This window comes from Mugil cephalus, chromosome 11 (genome assembly GCF_022458985.1).
Source record: "Mugil cephalus isolate CIBA_MC_2020 chromosome 11, CIBA_Mcephalus_1.1, whole genome shotgun sequence".
NCBI lineage: Eukaryota > Metazoa > Chordata > Actinopteri > Mugiliformes > Mugilidae > Mugil > Mugil cephalus.
In genome coordinates, this window is record NC_061780.1 from 27,797,642 (window position 1) to 27,811,771 (window position 14,130).

General features: G+C 43.9%; 1 pseudogene; it reads right to left on the minus strand.

The window, feature by feature from the left end:
• Positions 1-91: 91 nt before the first annotated feature.
• On the minus strand, positions 92-6,963 carry LOC125016086 (annotated as a pseudogene).
• Between the last annotated feature and the right edge of the window lie 7,167 nt (positions 6,964-14,130).

A 14,130-nucleotide genomic window follows, 5' to 3' on the forward strand; every position in this document is an offset into this window, starting at 1 on the left:
TGTGTAATAATAATAATGTAGATGTATAAATAACACACAGTCGGCAGGTAGAAGGTCCATCAGACCCTGAACTCAACCAGACTCAGACACGTTTGTTCCAAAACGTAAATTTTAATCATTCAGAGAAATATTTTCATTCAACACAGAGAAAACGTCCAGAACCGATTCCTCAAGAGTTAAAATGAGAAGCTACAAACAAGTCACACCAGAATAAAAATACGATCCCACATCTCCTCCTCCTGGTTCCTCCTCCTGGTTCCTCCTCCTGGTCCCCTGGTCCCTCATGTGATGAGCTGAGAGGAGAAAAGTCAACGTCAGTTTATTGATCTCAGCTATGGGACACGTCCTTGTCATGTTGATGGATGAGCAGCGCCTCTGTAAATACACAAATGTTTCACTGTTTTAAAATAAAGAGTCAAAGTTTTCACTGAGCCTCTTGTTGTGAACTCTGAGACCTGCTGACGAACCGAAGCCTGGACCAGACCCTCAGAGACCTGCAGCGTTCACATTAAAGATGTCCTTTACTTCCTGTTCACCTCCCAATAAGTTCTGCTCTGATTGGCTGGAGGATGAATCCAGACTCACATTCAGAAAAACTATTTGTCCCCGTGGAAGTATAAGATATTTTTAAGCAACGATAACAAAGAATAGAACAATACAAAGAACATAGAAGTGACTGAGAGCAGTGCCTCCCTCTCTGGCCTCTGGGCCGACCAGTTCTACTCAGTCCTTCCCGTCCCTCCAGACCAGTCTGTGGTCCATGTGGACTCACAGGTACTTGTATTGTCCACTACTTCCACCTCCAGGTCCTGGATGGTGTCCTCCTCCTCCTCATGAAGTCGGTCCATGTTCAGGAGGAGCTGGTTTGTCTGGGACCAGGTCTCTGATCAGAGGAGGCCAAGCTTCCTCTCCTTTTACCAGACGTTAAATAAAGACACTCTTCTTAACAGTTGTGTTGTGTCACTTTGTCTCTTCTTTCTTCCTCTTCTCTAATTATTGAGGATTATATGTGTAATGTCTAATAGCTCATTCCTCTACATGAAATAGCTCCGATCAGTGTCCGTCTCTAAGACACCCAACCACTGCAGAGTCTTCAGAGACCAGGACCCAGAGCTGGACTGGAAATCTGTTTAGGGTCTTCCATCTTTATGGGTTGGTTCTGCTGCCTGTCACTACCGGGTCAGCTGGTGCTAACGCTAACGCTACTTGGACAAACTGAGACACGTTTAATTAATGTTAACGAGTTCATTTTAACAGACCTTCATTAAAACCAATCACGTGACCACTGTTCCTGTCCATCGCCACATTTAGCCCCGCCCCCTCCATCTTTGATCACTGATCAACAAATAGACGTTGTTACACTTAATAAAATAAACCACGAACCTTCAATAAACTGATGATAAGAGCGAGAGTTCAATCAGAAACTTTGTTCTCCACAGAATCTCCAACCCTTCAGCATTTTCTATTTGTGAGTTTTATATTTGAACATGTGTGTTTATAAAAGCACAGACTAAACTAAATGAACACATCAAATAGAAGTTCATAAATAACTGAGACTCTTTTCTCTGTACATAGTTTAATACTTGAATCATGATGAATATGTTGGTATAAATGTATCTGACATCGTGCTGTGAAAAGCTGTTATTCATCAGTCAAACAGACAGTTGGCATAGCCGTTGTTTTCCTCTAGGGGGCATAACAGCGCCACCCTGAGGGCATCAACACTAATCTGCCAGCAAGGATGTGATGGGGATGATTCTCTTCCACACTGAGGTCCAGTCACAGCTGGACTCTCGTGATCCTGGAGCAACACTCAGTGCGTTTACATGCAGAGTTTAATGGAGCTTTGTCTACAGTCCTGGTCCCAGTTTACATGCAGCGCAAGAGAATCTAATAACTGTTCTCCTCCTCCACACTAGGGGGCGACACGTGTCTTTTCAGCGGGTTAATACCACGTTAATACGGCCCGATTTCTGGTTGATCTATTACGTGATATAATAAACATAATAATAAACACTTCACGTGCATGTAAACGCACTGACTTTCACCAGACTGTGTCAGCTGGTTCTGATCCATTAAGTTCAACTTCCTGAACAAGTGGTTCCTCTGCTGCCCCCTTTAGACAACACACTCCATGTTGGTGCTGGACTAGTCAAAGATTCATGAATCAGTCAAAGATTGTCCCTAAATATTTATAAGACTCTTGGCCTTGGTTCTGGTCTGCTCTTCCTTATCTTTGGGATGAATGATGATGAAGACGGGACGCGTTTCGACTGTCTATGTCGTCACAATCGTCTCAGAGCCTGTGTCCAACATACGCAGTGGTCCTCTACAGGGATCTGGTCCAGTGGGTGAAGTTTGTCCTCTGCTCTATTCTGGCGTCTTACATGTCCTTCAGGTCAACCTGGGCTGGACGTGGGCCCTGAACTAATCTACCTGGAACTAGACTGAACGTCATTGGTGGTCATGTGATCAGAGAGACTTGATGGAGGTCTGGACCCGGGTCTCACACCAGCCTCAGACTCGATGGAGGTCTGGACCCGGGTCTCACACCAGCCTCAGACTAAATGGAGGTCTGGACCCGGGTCTCACACCAGCCTCAGAGTGCAGCCCTCCCCCCAGACCCTGAACACTGGGTACAGGGGTTCAGTGAAGGCGGCATTGAAGGTGTGCAGGTGAGTCAGAGACCCTCCAGAAACTCTGTAGAAGGACAGGATGCCTGCCTCCCAGTCCAGGTAGACCGCCAGTCTACGAGAACCAGCCAGAGGGACCTGGAGGACGATGCTCTTGAAGTTGTGGTAGGCGTGGTAGCCGTGGACAGAACAGTGCAGACTCCATGAGACCTGGTTGTATCCCATCACACAGTCATTGCTGGGCCCTTTGCGCCTGATACTCTTGTAGGTGACTCCGATCCCGGCCCAGTTTCCATCCCACTCCACCTCCCAGTAACAGCGGCCGGTCAGGCCCTGCCGGATCAGAACCTGGGCCCAGTGGTCTGGATGGTCTGGATACGGCTGCTCTCTCTCCCAGCTAACCCGCCGGTTGTCTTCAGAAAGGACGAGGAGTCTGTGAGCCGTGTTAGGATCCAACGTAAGCTCACGTCCGTCTGAAGAGAAGAAGTCAGGAGTTAGACGGGTGGACACCGCTGGTTCACACTCAACACATTCAGTACTCACGCTGCCTCAGTCCCGGTTTAAACCAGTGTTGAGCATTGTGGTGGACTCTGAGGACAGATAGAGACACCGTCTGTCAGAGAGGTCACAATCAGGAAGATGCTGCTGAAAGATTAAGACCTTCTTTACCTGAGTTTAGTGAATTCACACTGAGCTTCCTCCAGAGCTCCAGAGATGAGCCTCAGTCCAGACTCCCCCAGGTGGTTGTAGCTCAGGTCCAGTTCACTCAGGTGGGACGGGTTCGACTTCACTGCTGAGGCCAAATAACCACAGCTTCCCTCTGTGATGCTGCAGAACGACAACCTGTGACGGACAGACGGACGTCAACCTCTACTGCTCCTTACATCCTTCACTACTCAGACATCCACTCGTTTATTTACTCATGTGATAGGGACAGTGCACTTCAATGAACATCTTTTATTCAGGCAGCAGCAGACAGAAATATGATGGATTATAGCAACAATGCTAATTAGCATGCACAGTCCCTAGCAGGAAACACAGAAACATGATGAGACATATAAGAGGACAATAGATCCAGGCAGAGACATCACAGACAGGACGTCACTAAGGAGACAAAATAAGAAGATAAAAGTCAATGGTTACTGGACTCAGCCTCTGCTTCATTTACATGGTCTGGTCCTGGGTCTGGGTCTGGGTCTGGTTCTGGGTCTGGTTCTGGGTCTGGTTCTGGGTCTGGGTCTGGTTCTGGTTCTGGGTCTGGGTCTGGGTCTGGTTTTATCTGATACCGGAGTCAAACTGGTTCTTTAGAAACAGCGTTTAGTGACGTTAAACAGAATATTTTATATATTTAAATAATATAAGTAGAACTAAGACTAAGAAATGAATCCTGATCTTAATGAACCAGAGTCGTGGGGTCTGTCAGGCATCACAGACGCTACATGTCTGGTCTTTTAATAAAATGCTAATGCTAATGCTAATGCTATGTGTGGTCAGATGTTGAGTCTAATTCCAGGTGTTTCCTCCTTGTTGCATCTTTAGAGGTGAAGTCCAGACAAACTTTAGACAAACGTTTGGTCTCAGACATGTTGAAGCTTCACTTCCATCCATGCAGCTATAGAGCTAAGGAGGCTAAGCTAATTAAACACTCACTGGGACCAGATGAAGCACCCAGATCAGTCTGGTTACTATTGTCAGCCGTGTGAGAGTTTTCTGAGGGTGATACCTGAGGACTTCCAGTTTACAGCTGACATTTCTCAGTCCGGTGCAGAGACGCTTCACTCCTGAGTCTCCAATGTCGTTGTCACTCAGATCCAGCTCCTGAAGATGCGAAGAGTTACAGCCCAGAACTGAAGCCAGGTCTTCACAGCATCTCTCAGTGAGACTGCAACGGTTCAGTCTGAAGAGACAAATAACGTGGATGTGATGGATGCTAGCTCACCCAGTGACTGGTTAACAGCAACACCAACAGTCTGTTCTCAGTGAAACGCTATTAAGGTGGATTTCTCTCGTTAGATCTGTTGAGTTCATACATTTCCACCACAGTGCACTTATTTGTACGTACAGCAGGATGTCTGTTCCTGTAGGAGACAAATCTTCTACCTTTCATTGATTACAAGGTTTTTGTTATTAAGCAAAACACAGAAAAACAGTAATTAACAAATGACGTAGTACTATGCCTCACCCAGGGCGCCATACTGCTGGGTGCTCTTCCAACAAATATAGTTGAATTTACTGTTTACATCACACAAATGTGGGATGCTGCGTATTTGACGACATGATAATCAGTAAGAATACTGCAGTAAAGCTCACCTCAGCGTCTGCAGTCTGCAGTCGGGGTTCAGGAGTCCGTGGCAGAGAAGTTTGATTCCTGAGTCTTTTAAACACGTTGTCACTCAGGTTTAAATGTTTCAGCTCATTGCGGCTGGAGCTGAGAGTGGTGGACAACATCTGACAAGAGTCCTCAGTAAGATCGCAATCATTCAACCTGACAGACACAAAGACAAAGTTAGTGTAGGATTAAAGATTGTGTTGCAGACATTCGGGTAAAATTGTTAAAAAAGAATTCCATGAAAATCATAAAAGATCCATACATCGCTGATCTGGAAGCTTTGATGGCTGGAAGGAGCTTTTTGAGGCCTTCTTGTGTTCTGGAGTATTTCCTGAGGTGAATCTCTTCTGGTTTCTCTGGTGACGTCAGCAACACAAAGACAGAGCCGCCCACCCAGCAGCAGAGCACTCGTCCATCACCGACTCTCGGTCTGAGTCCAAGCAGCTCTGGATGTCGTCCCACTAGAGAGTGGTCGTTCAACTCATTCAGACAGTGGAACAGGTTGACGTACTTCTCTGGAGGAAGACTCTGATTAATTTTCTCCTTGATGTAGTCGACGGTTTCCTTGTGACTTTGTGAATCACAGGTTTCTAGTTGTATACTCAGAGCTCTGAGCAGACCCTGACTGGACTCCATAGAGAGTCCGAGGAGGAATCGCAGGAAGAGATCCAGGTGACCGTTGTCACTTTTTAAGGCTCTGTCCACTGCAGCTTGGTGAAGTCTGGACAGAGGCTCGGTTCTCTTGGTCAGTTCAGGATTTTCAATCATCAGATTTAAATTCTCAACCTTGTGCATCACATGGACGTATAAAGCTGCAAGAAACTCTTGGATTGACAAATGTACGAAGCTGTAGACTTTGTGATTGAACCAAAACTCTTCTTTAAAGACTTCAGTGCACAATCCTGAATAGACACATGCTTGTTTGACATCAATACCACACTCTCTAAGATCCTCCTCGTAGAAGATGAGGTTGCCTTTCTCCAGCTGCTGGTAGGCCAACTTTCCGAGAGACATTATCATCATGTTATTTACTTGAGAGCCCAGCTGTTGCTTTTCACGGTGCCTTAAGGTCTTCTTAGTGGTTTGATATGTCACAAAGTGGATGTACATCTGAGTCAAAGTTTTGGGCAGTTTTCCTCCTCCGGCTTTGGCACATATTTCTCCCAGGACAATGGAGGAAATCCAGCAAAAACACAGGCACATGGCACATGATGTACAGACTTCTTTGTTGACCTGATGTTTGCAATCACTCTTTTGGCAAAGTTTCATTATCAATTTCTTGAGGAAGTACTGCTCCTTCTGGTGGTTGTTGAAGCCTCGTATCTCCGTCTCCCGGTCAATGTACTGTGGAGGGATGCCGTGGGCTGCAGCAGGTCGGGTTGTTATCCACAGAATGGCGTTCGGTAGCAGCCTTCTAGCAATGAGGTTAGTCAGCAGCACATCCACTGGGTGGGGCTCGGTAGCATCATGACATCTCACACATCCTTCAAAATCCAGATGGAGTCTGGATTCATCGAGACCGTCCAGTATTAACAGAACTTTGTACTGGTTCAGGTCTTTGATTTTGGATTCTTTCAGGCTGGAAAGAAGTAATGCAGGAGCTCCATCAAACTTAAACTTTGACCTCTGAGGAAATTCAGCTCCTTGAATGGAAGTGAAGACATGATGTGGATGTCTTGATGAGCCTTCTCCTCTGACCAGTCCAGCATGAACTTCAGAGTTAACACGGTTTTGCTGATGCCAGCGATCCCCTTGGTGAGCACTGTTCTGATTGGACCAGTTTGTTTGGTTAAGGGCTTGAAGATTTCCTCAGACCTGATCAGAGTTTCTGAAGACGTCCGTCTGTTGAATGCTGCCTCAATCTGTCTGACTTCATGTTCTTCGTTGACCTGTCCTCTGCCTCCCTCTATCAGATAAAGTGTTGTATAAATCTGTTTCAGGGGCACAGGCTGCTGATTAAACTGTTCCATCCAAAATGTATGTTTCTGCTTCAAATGCTGTTTTTAGTTTCCGCTCGTACATGACGACTCGCCCATAGTGACCTAACAGAGGAGAAATAAAAGAAATTATTAAAAATTCAATCTGTTACAACATTTTACATTTTGTTGTGTTGAGGTCGGAGAAGAGCTGCTTTAAAGGTTTCGTTTCCTTCAAATTTTCCACATTTCTTCATAAACGTCCTGAAACCATCTCCTCAGGTCCTCAGACTATGGACATGTCTCCGACCTCGTCTGTTAGACCTCAGGGAATTTGATTCATCACAATATTTGATTAAAGGTTTGAATTCCACCTGTCAGTCAGATTACAACAATGATTCCCCTACTTATACCAAAATTAGTTCTGGAGTTCCACAAGGTTCTGTGCTAGGACCACTACTCTTCACATTATACATGATTCCCTCAGGAAATATTATCAGAATCATCAATGTCCACCTCCATACAGATGACACTCTGCTGTATTTATCTATCAGCTGGTTAAACTCAAGTCACTGTATCTGGTCCTAAACGTCTCAGAGGTTCATGAACTAATCTCTGGATCTGTCCTTTAATGGACCAGGAGCCGGTCAACATCAGGGACGTCCTGTTGCTCTCATAGTGGTGCATTAGTGTCCAGGTCCAGGCTGGATTCCTGTCCTTCAATACTGTCTCCAGCCTCCAAAGACTCTTTAAGAAGCGACATCACGTTGGTCCGGGTTTTAGAGTTTAAACTTCCTCGTATCCTAAAGACCTCATGGGACCAGATCTTCTCAAAGTTCAGGTCTACTTGTGGTTCCTAGAGGTTCTACAGTAGAAGGGGGGGGTTAGAGCCTCCAGCTACCAGGACCCTCTCCAGTCTGGCTCCAGGGAGTACTGAGTTCCCTCTTATCTGCTTTCTTCTCTTTACAGTTTTTCTCAGTCGCTTTGGTGCTTTTCTCAGATCAGGATGAAAGTTCTCACAACTATTAGTTCAACCTCCACAACATTGAGTCATTTGTGCAAATCATTTCAGTTTCTTATTCCTTGGAACAAATTGCAAATGCTTTTGGACACGTATCAGTCACTTTCATACAATTCTCTGCTGTTTTATAACATTATCATTTGCTTATGTCATGTCAGTCAAAATGAAACATACTTATAAATGCTGAATAGTCATTTCCCTATAAAACTAATAGTCCTCATTTCATTGCTTGAGTCCCTACATACATAATTGTTGAACTAGTTGTCAAAATATGTCAAGCTAATTTCATACATTCCTTTATTATTTTCTTCCTGAAAATGTCTCTAAATTGAACAGTTGCTCTCAGGTGAACTTCACCCTCACTTGGCAAACATATATGAACCAAGCCCGACATAGTGTGAACCATTGGAAGAGGTTCTTTCTGCCTGGAGGTGGAAGGTTTATGACCGGCGTCCACATGCCCAAATGGCCCAAATGGCTGCTAAGCCATGGATGCTGCATGTGATGGCATCACAGTGGAGTCCTGCAGAGGGTGGATTCACCATTCAATGAGATACTTTCATCATTGCCTTGCAAGGGAAGACATCCGCTGTGATGTAGATGAAAATATGTGGCCAGACAGACAGGAATGTGTGGATGTCCAGGAATAATTAATGTTCAGTTTACAGTCATATGTTCTGTTATATTGTTCTACCATGATGCTATTTCTTACATTTGTTCTTAATAAGTGACTGTATATATATATATATATTTGCTGTAGAATTGCAAAGAGCATATGCAGCAATATGTGAAAAATACATGTGTCTTGTACTCAGTTAACTCTCTAATACAGTAATGTGTAACTGTACTGTAGTTTTCCTATGGCTGTTACAGGTAGAGTATAGCGCTGTCTGGAGCACTTTCAGGTAGTGTCACCAACATCTGACTTTTTTGCATTGGAAAAACTGTCATAATGAAAACGTGAGAAAGTCATTCAACTGTCTTGTTCATAAACAACGGTGTCAGGACTCATTAGTTTGAGGGACACAGACAGTTTCTTTGACATGAATACCTGCTTTTCAGGAATCAACTATTCATTTTGAGCGAGTGATGCAGGTTATCCACTAGGTTTTGCAGTTTGTACTAATTGTTTTGAGAAATGCACCAAAGCGACAGTAAATTCCTCTAACAAAGATGAAGTACTAGGACAGAATGAAGTCTCTTACTTTTCTCCAGAGTGTCAGCATGTTCATGCTCATTCATGGTCCTCAAGACGGAGAGGGCAACTTTCAGAGCTGCTTCACGGGTTTCATCGTCTCCATCTTCCTCCAGGTGTCTCCTCCTGTTCCCTGAGAGGACTTTATCTCTTCTCATAGCATGATTCACGAAATCCACCAGCTTGGATTCAAACACCTGACAGGGATCATGAAATGTTTGCTCCCGTTACTGCAGTGATCCTCTGAAAGGAGTCGAGATGAGCTGAATATTAAAGGATACTGAATGCTCACCTTGCTGGTGTCCTGGCGCCGCTGACGTCCTGATGACCTCTGACCTCTGCAAACATCACATTGTAGTCAAATAACCATCACACCTGACATCAGGGGTTGAACTTTTCAAAGGAAGCATTTAACCCACCACACAGACAATAAAACAGTTTCCTTCGTCTTCAGAGTTGTGAATATGGAAAGAAACTGGAAGTCTGATCTCTTCCTGACAACCCTCCACTGAACATCAGGATCTTTCTGATCTGGTTCCACCATCCTCCCTCTAAATCATCACCATCCCATCATAATCAGGGACCAACACTCCTTCTCTCACCTGCCTCCTGCAGGTTTAGGATCCATCTTTAAGTCTGGAGGATATTCTCTGGACTGATGACTCCTGGCAACACTGGCCGAGGAAGATGCTGATTCTTCATCAGGGCCACTCCCCCTCAGCTCTTCTTCAAGTCTAATGAATCTTTAACAAAAAGTAACACATCTTATATGTTTGAACAGACCCCGAACATTTAAAACCCTTGAGATGCTGCAGGAATCACAACAAGGACCCAATGGACATGATCATCAACTCAACTAAACAAACTCATCATCTTACTTTGCTGCTGGAGGTTTAGGATCCATCTTTAAGTCTGGAGGATATTCTCTGGATTGATGACTCCTGGCAACACTGGCATCTTCATCAGAGTCAGACTCAATCATCTTCACGTCTTCACTGAGTCTGTAGACAACAACAAGATATCAGTCATTTCAGCTTCTAGCTTTAAGAACTGGAGAATATATACGGATGGAGGAAAAGCTCCTCTAAAGTGAAGCCAAAGTCAGTAGAACTCCCCCTGGTGGCTGGAGGCTGCAGTATAGGTCATTAGTTCCAACCCCTCCATGTTAGTAGGCGGGACTACACACTAAAATACACAAATCACTTTTTCAAGGATGTTTCAGTCATTTTAGGTGGTTAAAATAATGTTGATGAATTTTTCAAGAGTCAGTTTGCCCATGTAAACAACAATTCTTCTATATATACCAGAGTAGGCTATGGAGTTCCTCAGGGTTCTGTGTTAGGACCAATATTATTCACATTATCTAATCACCTGCTTTTGTTGGATGGCGTTACCTTGGCCTCCAGTACTACTGTGAAAAACCTTGGTGTTATATTTGACAGGATATGTCCTTTAATTCTCACATGAAGCAGGTGACCAGGACTGCTTTCTTTCACCTTCGTAATATCATCAACATTAGGAACATCCTTTCTCAGAGAGATGCGGAAAAACTAGTTCATGCATTTGTGTCTTCCAGGCTGGATTATTGTAACTCGTTACTGTCTGGCTCCAAATACTCTTTAAAAAAAGCCTCCAACTGATTCAAAACGCTGCAGCAAGAGCACTGACAGGAATTAGCAAGAGAGATCATATTACTCCAGTGTTAGCTTCTCTTCATTGGCTCCCTTTAAAATCTAGAATTGAATTTAAAATCCTCCTCCTTACATACAAGGCCCTGAAAGGCCGAGCTCCATCATATCTGAAAGACCTCATAGAACCATACTGTCCCAACAGATCACTACCATCTCTAAGTGCAGGTTTTGCTTGTGGTTCCTAGAGGTTCTAAAAGTAGAATGGGAGGTAGAGCCTTCAGCTATCAGGCTCCTCTCCTGTGGAACCAGCTCCCAGTTTGGGTTCTGGAGGGCAGACACAGTCTCTACGTTTAAGGTCAGGACTAAGACTTTCCTTTTAGACAAAGCTTATAGTTAGAGCTGGACTTAACCATCCCTTAGTTATGCTGCTATAGGCCTAGGCTGCAGGGGGACGATGCACTGAGGACATGTCCTCTCCTCTTTGTCCTCTAATATCTGATCATTTTATTTTCTATCTCTTATAATTTACTAACCACTGTGTCTCCCTCTCTCCCCTCCATCTTCTTGTGAGGGTCTCTGGTCTGGAGTGCTGAATATCTGACCTGTGGAGTTCTAAGCTACATCTGCTGCCGTGGCCTCATCAACCAGCCCAGTCTTCATGGTCTGGAGTCTGTGTATCAGACCTGTGGAGCTCCATAAACTACATGTGTCCCAGTCTTCATGTCCTCCTCCAGGTGTCCACTCCTACCTAGATGAACTATTCACCAACCTGCCCATGATTCCTGTTATACTCACAAACTGTCACAGATCATCAGCTATGTGTTATATTACTAGATCCTACATGTTTCCTTCAGCTTGATGTTTGTATCTATGACAGAAGTTAGTTTATCTTGTTTCTCCTGTTCTTCTTCTCTCTCTATCTTCTCTGTTTCTACCCGGTGGTCTTCAGCAGATGGTTCCTCAATATGAGCTGGTTCTGCTCCAGGTTTCTTCCTGTTAAAGGGAGTTTTTCCCTCAGGTTTGCTCTGGAGGTTTCAGGCTGGTTTTTGTGAAGCGTCTTGAGACGATTTGTGTTGTTATTGGCGCTTTATAAATAAAACTGAATTGAACTTAATTGAATTGAATTAAACATTCCCTTAGGCAATATTATTAGAAAGCACGGCATAAACTTCCATTGCTATGCAGATGATACCCAGATATATTTATCCATGAAACCAGATGAAACTAATCCGCTGGTTAAACTCCAAACGCCTTAAAGACATAAAGGCTTAAGAGAAAAGACAAGAAGGACATGAGACAGGAAACCAAGGACAGTCATACATGCTTATATGACATTCTTAGAAAACATTAACAGAGTCAGATAATATCTTCTATACATGTAACAGAAACTACCAGCTCAGTGGTTCTAGTTAAAGTTAAACAGTCATAGGAAGAAAAGTTCAGTTTCAAACCAAACAGAAATCAGGAGGTAATGAGTACACAGAGTGATAAGATAACATGTGTCTCTCATGTCTGGATGCATGTATGTAGAGGAGTGTGTTCTATAAAGTTATACGATCTATGGAGGAGACGGGTTTAGTCCATATTTATGTTTTCTAGTTTGATCTGAAGCACAAATTTAACAAACTGTATCAATAGTAAAAAGTTACAACGTTGCTAATTAGCAAGTAGTTGCTTGAGGACGCTGGGATTTGATTGTTCGGATCCTGTGTTTGTTCGGCCATGATCAGACATGAAAATAAACTGTCTGCAAAGTTTATTATTTATATACCGTCAGTGTTTGCACATTTCTTGTTTACATTACTGAAAGCCCTAGTTTAGCTGAGGCGTCACAGGCGTCTGAGGAACGTCACTTCAATCCTGTATCGTGTTGCTCGTGTCAGAATAAAGTTGACTTGACTTGAAAAAAACACAGTGTTTGCTTGTAACTGTTTTGCACAGTCATGTTCAGGAGGTGAAATAAATAGTTGTATTACACACTGGTCATTTTATTGTATTATACAGTGAAATAATCCCAGTGTCCACATGTGAGGATGTGCATAGTCATATTAAATGAAATGAAATGAAAAACTAAAGCTCAGGTCTCAGGCGGATAGCAGGTCGTCCACTATGAATCAAGACACAGTGAAAGGTTCGTTCTGTCCTCTAAGAGACGTCAGGTTAATCATTAGTTCATTTTTGAAGGTGTGATTCTGTCTAAATGTATAACTAGATGAAGTGAATCTCATGGACAGAGACGCTCAGAGGGATCTCAAGCCTCTCACCTGTCTCCTGCAGGTTTAGGATCCGTCCCAAAGTCTGGAGGATATTCTCTGGACCAATGACTCCTGGCAACACTGGCGTCTTCATCAGAGTCAGACTGAGACTCACTCATCTTCAAATGATCTGAAGGAGGATCCATCCTGAACCTACGCCGTGCGTTCTGGTCCTGGTCCTGGTTCTGGTCCTGGTCCTGGTTCTGGTCCTGGTTCTGGTTCTGGTTCTGGTCCTGGTCTTTGTGTATGATGATTAAACAGCTGCAGTGACGCGTCTCTGTGCTGTGGACACTTCAGAGTTGGACTTTGGGCCTGATAAGCAGAGGCCACTCCCTGGCCACTTTATTAGGTACACTAGTCCTAGGAGACGAACCACAGAACATAAATAAAAGGTTCAAACGTGCTAAATGAAGAAAATAAATCTAAATAAAAGAACGAAACGTTTCAGTGCATTAAAGAATCAAACATGTTGAAGTTCTGCTCAGACTCAAACGGCCGTTTTTAGTTCCTGTTTCTAATCTCACCAGTTTTCTTTATTCAGTTGCGTTTATTTTACTTCCTCACATTCAAACCTTTAATTTTCCAGCTGCAGTTTAGGAATCTTCATTAAAACCAACTTACCTCGGAACAAAGTACCGCGTTTCTGCGTCGAAGTGGTTCAGACGCAGTTAGAATTCAGACACTTTCAGTTTCCAGATCAGAGCCGGATGCGACCACGTGACCTGGTCTCTGCTCGGAGCAGCAGCGCCACCATGTGGTCAGAATAATACAGCACCAGCTGCTGCCTCTGATGGATCTCTACCTACATCTGGACCAGAACCAGGGACACATGGATGGAGACCTGGAGACAAAAGACTCTGACATCAAGTAAAGATCTAATTTATTCCCTGATTGTTATTTAGAGAAAGAAGGTTCATGTTAGAGTGAATTAGTGTCTAGTGACATGTTTCCTTCAGCTTCATGTTTGTGTCTATGACAGAAGTTAGTTTATCTCGTTTCTTCTCTGGTTCTACCCGGCTGGTCTTCAGCAGATGGTTCCTCCATTATGAGCTGGTTCTGGTTCTGGTTCTGGTTCAGGACAGTGTTTGTAAAGAGTCTTGAGACAGTTTATGTTACTGATGCTGTAGAAATAAAATGAAACTGGATTGAA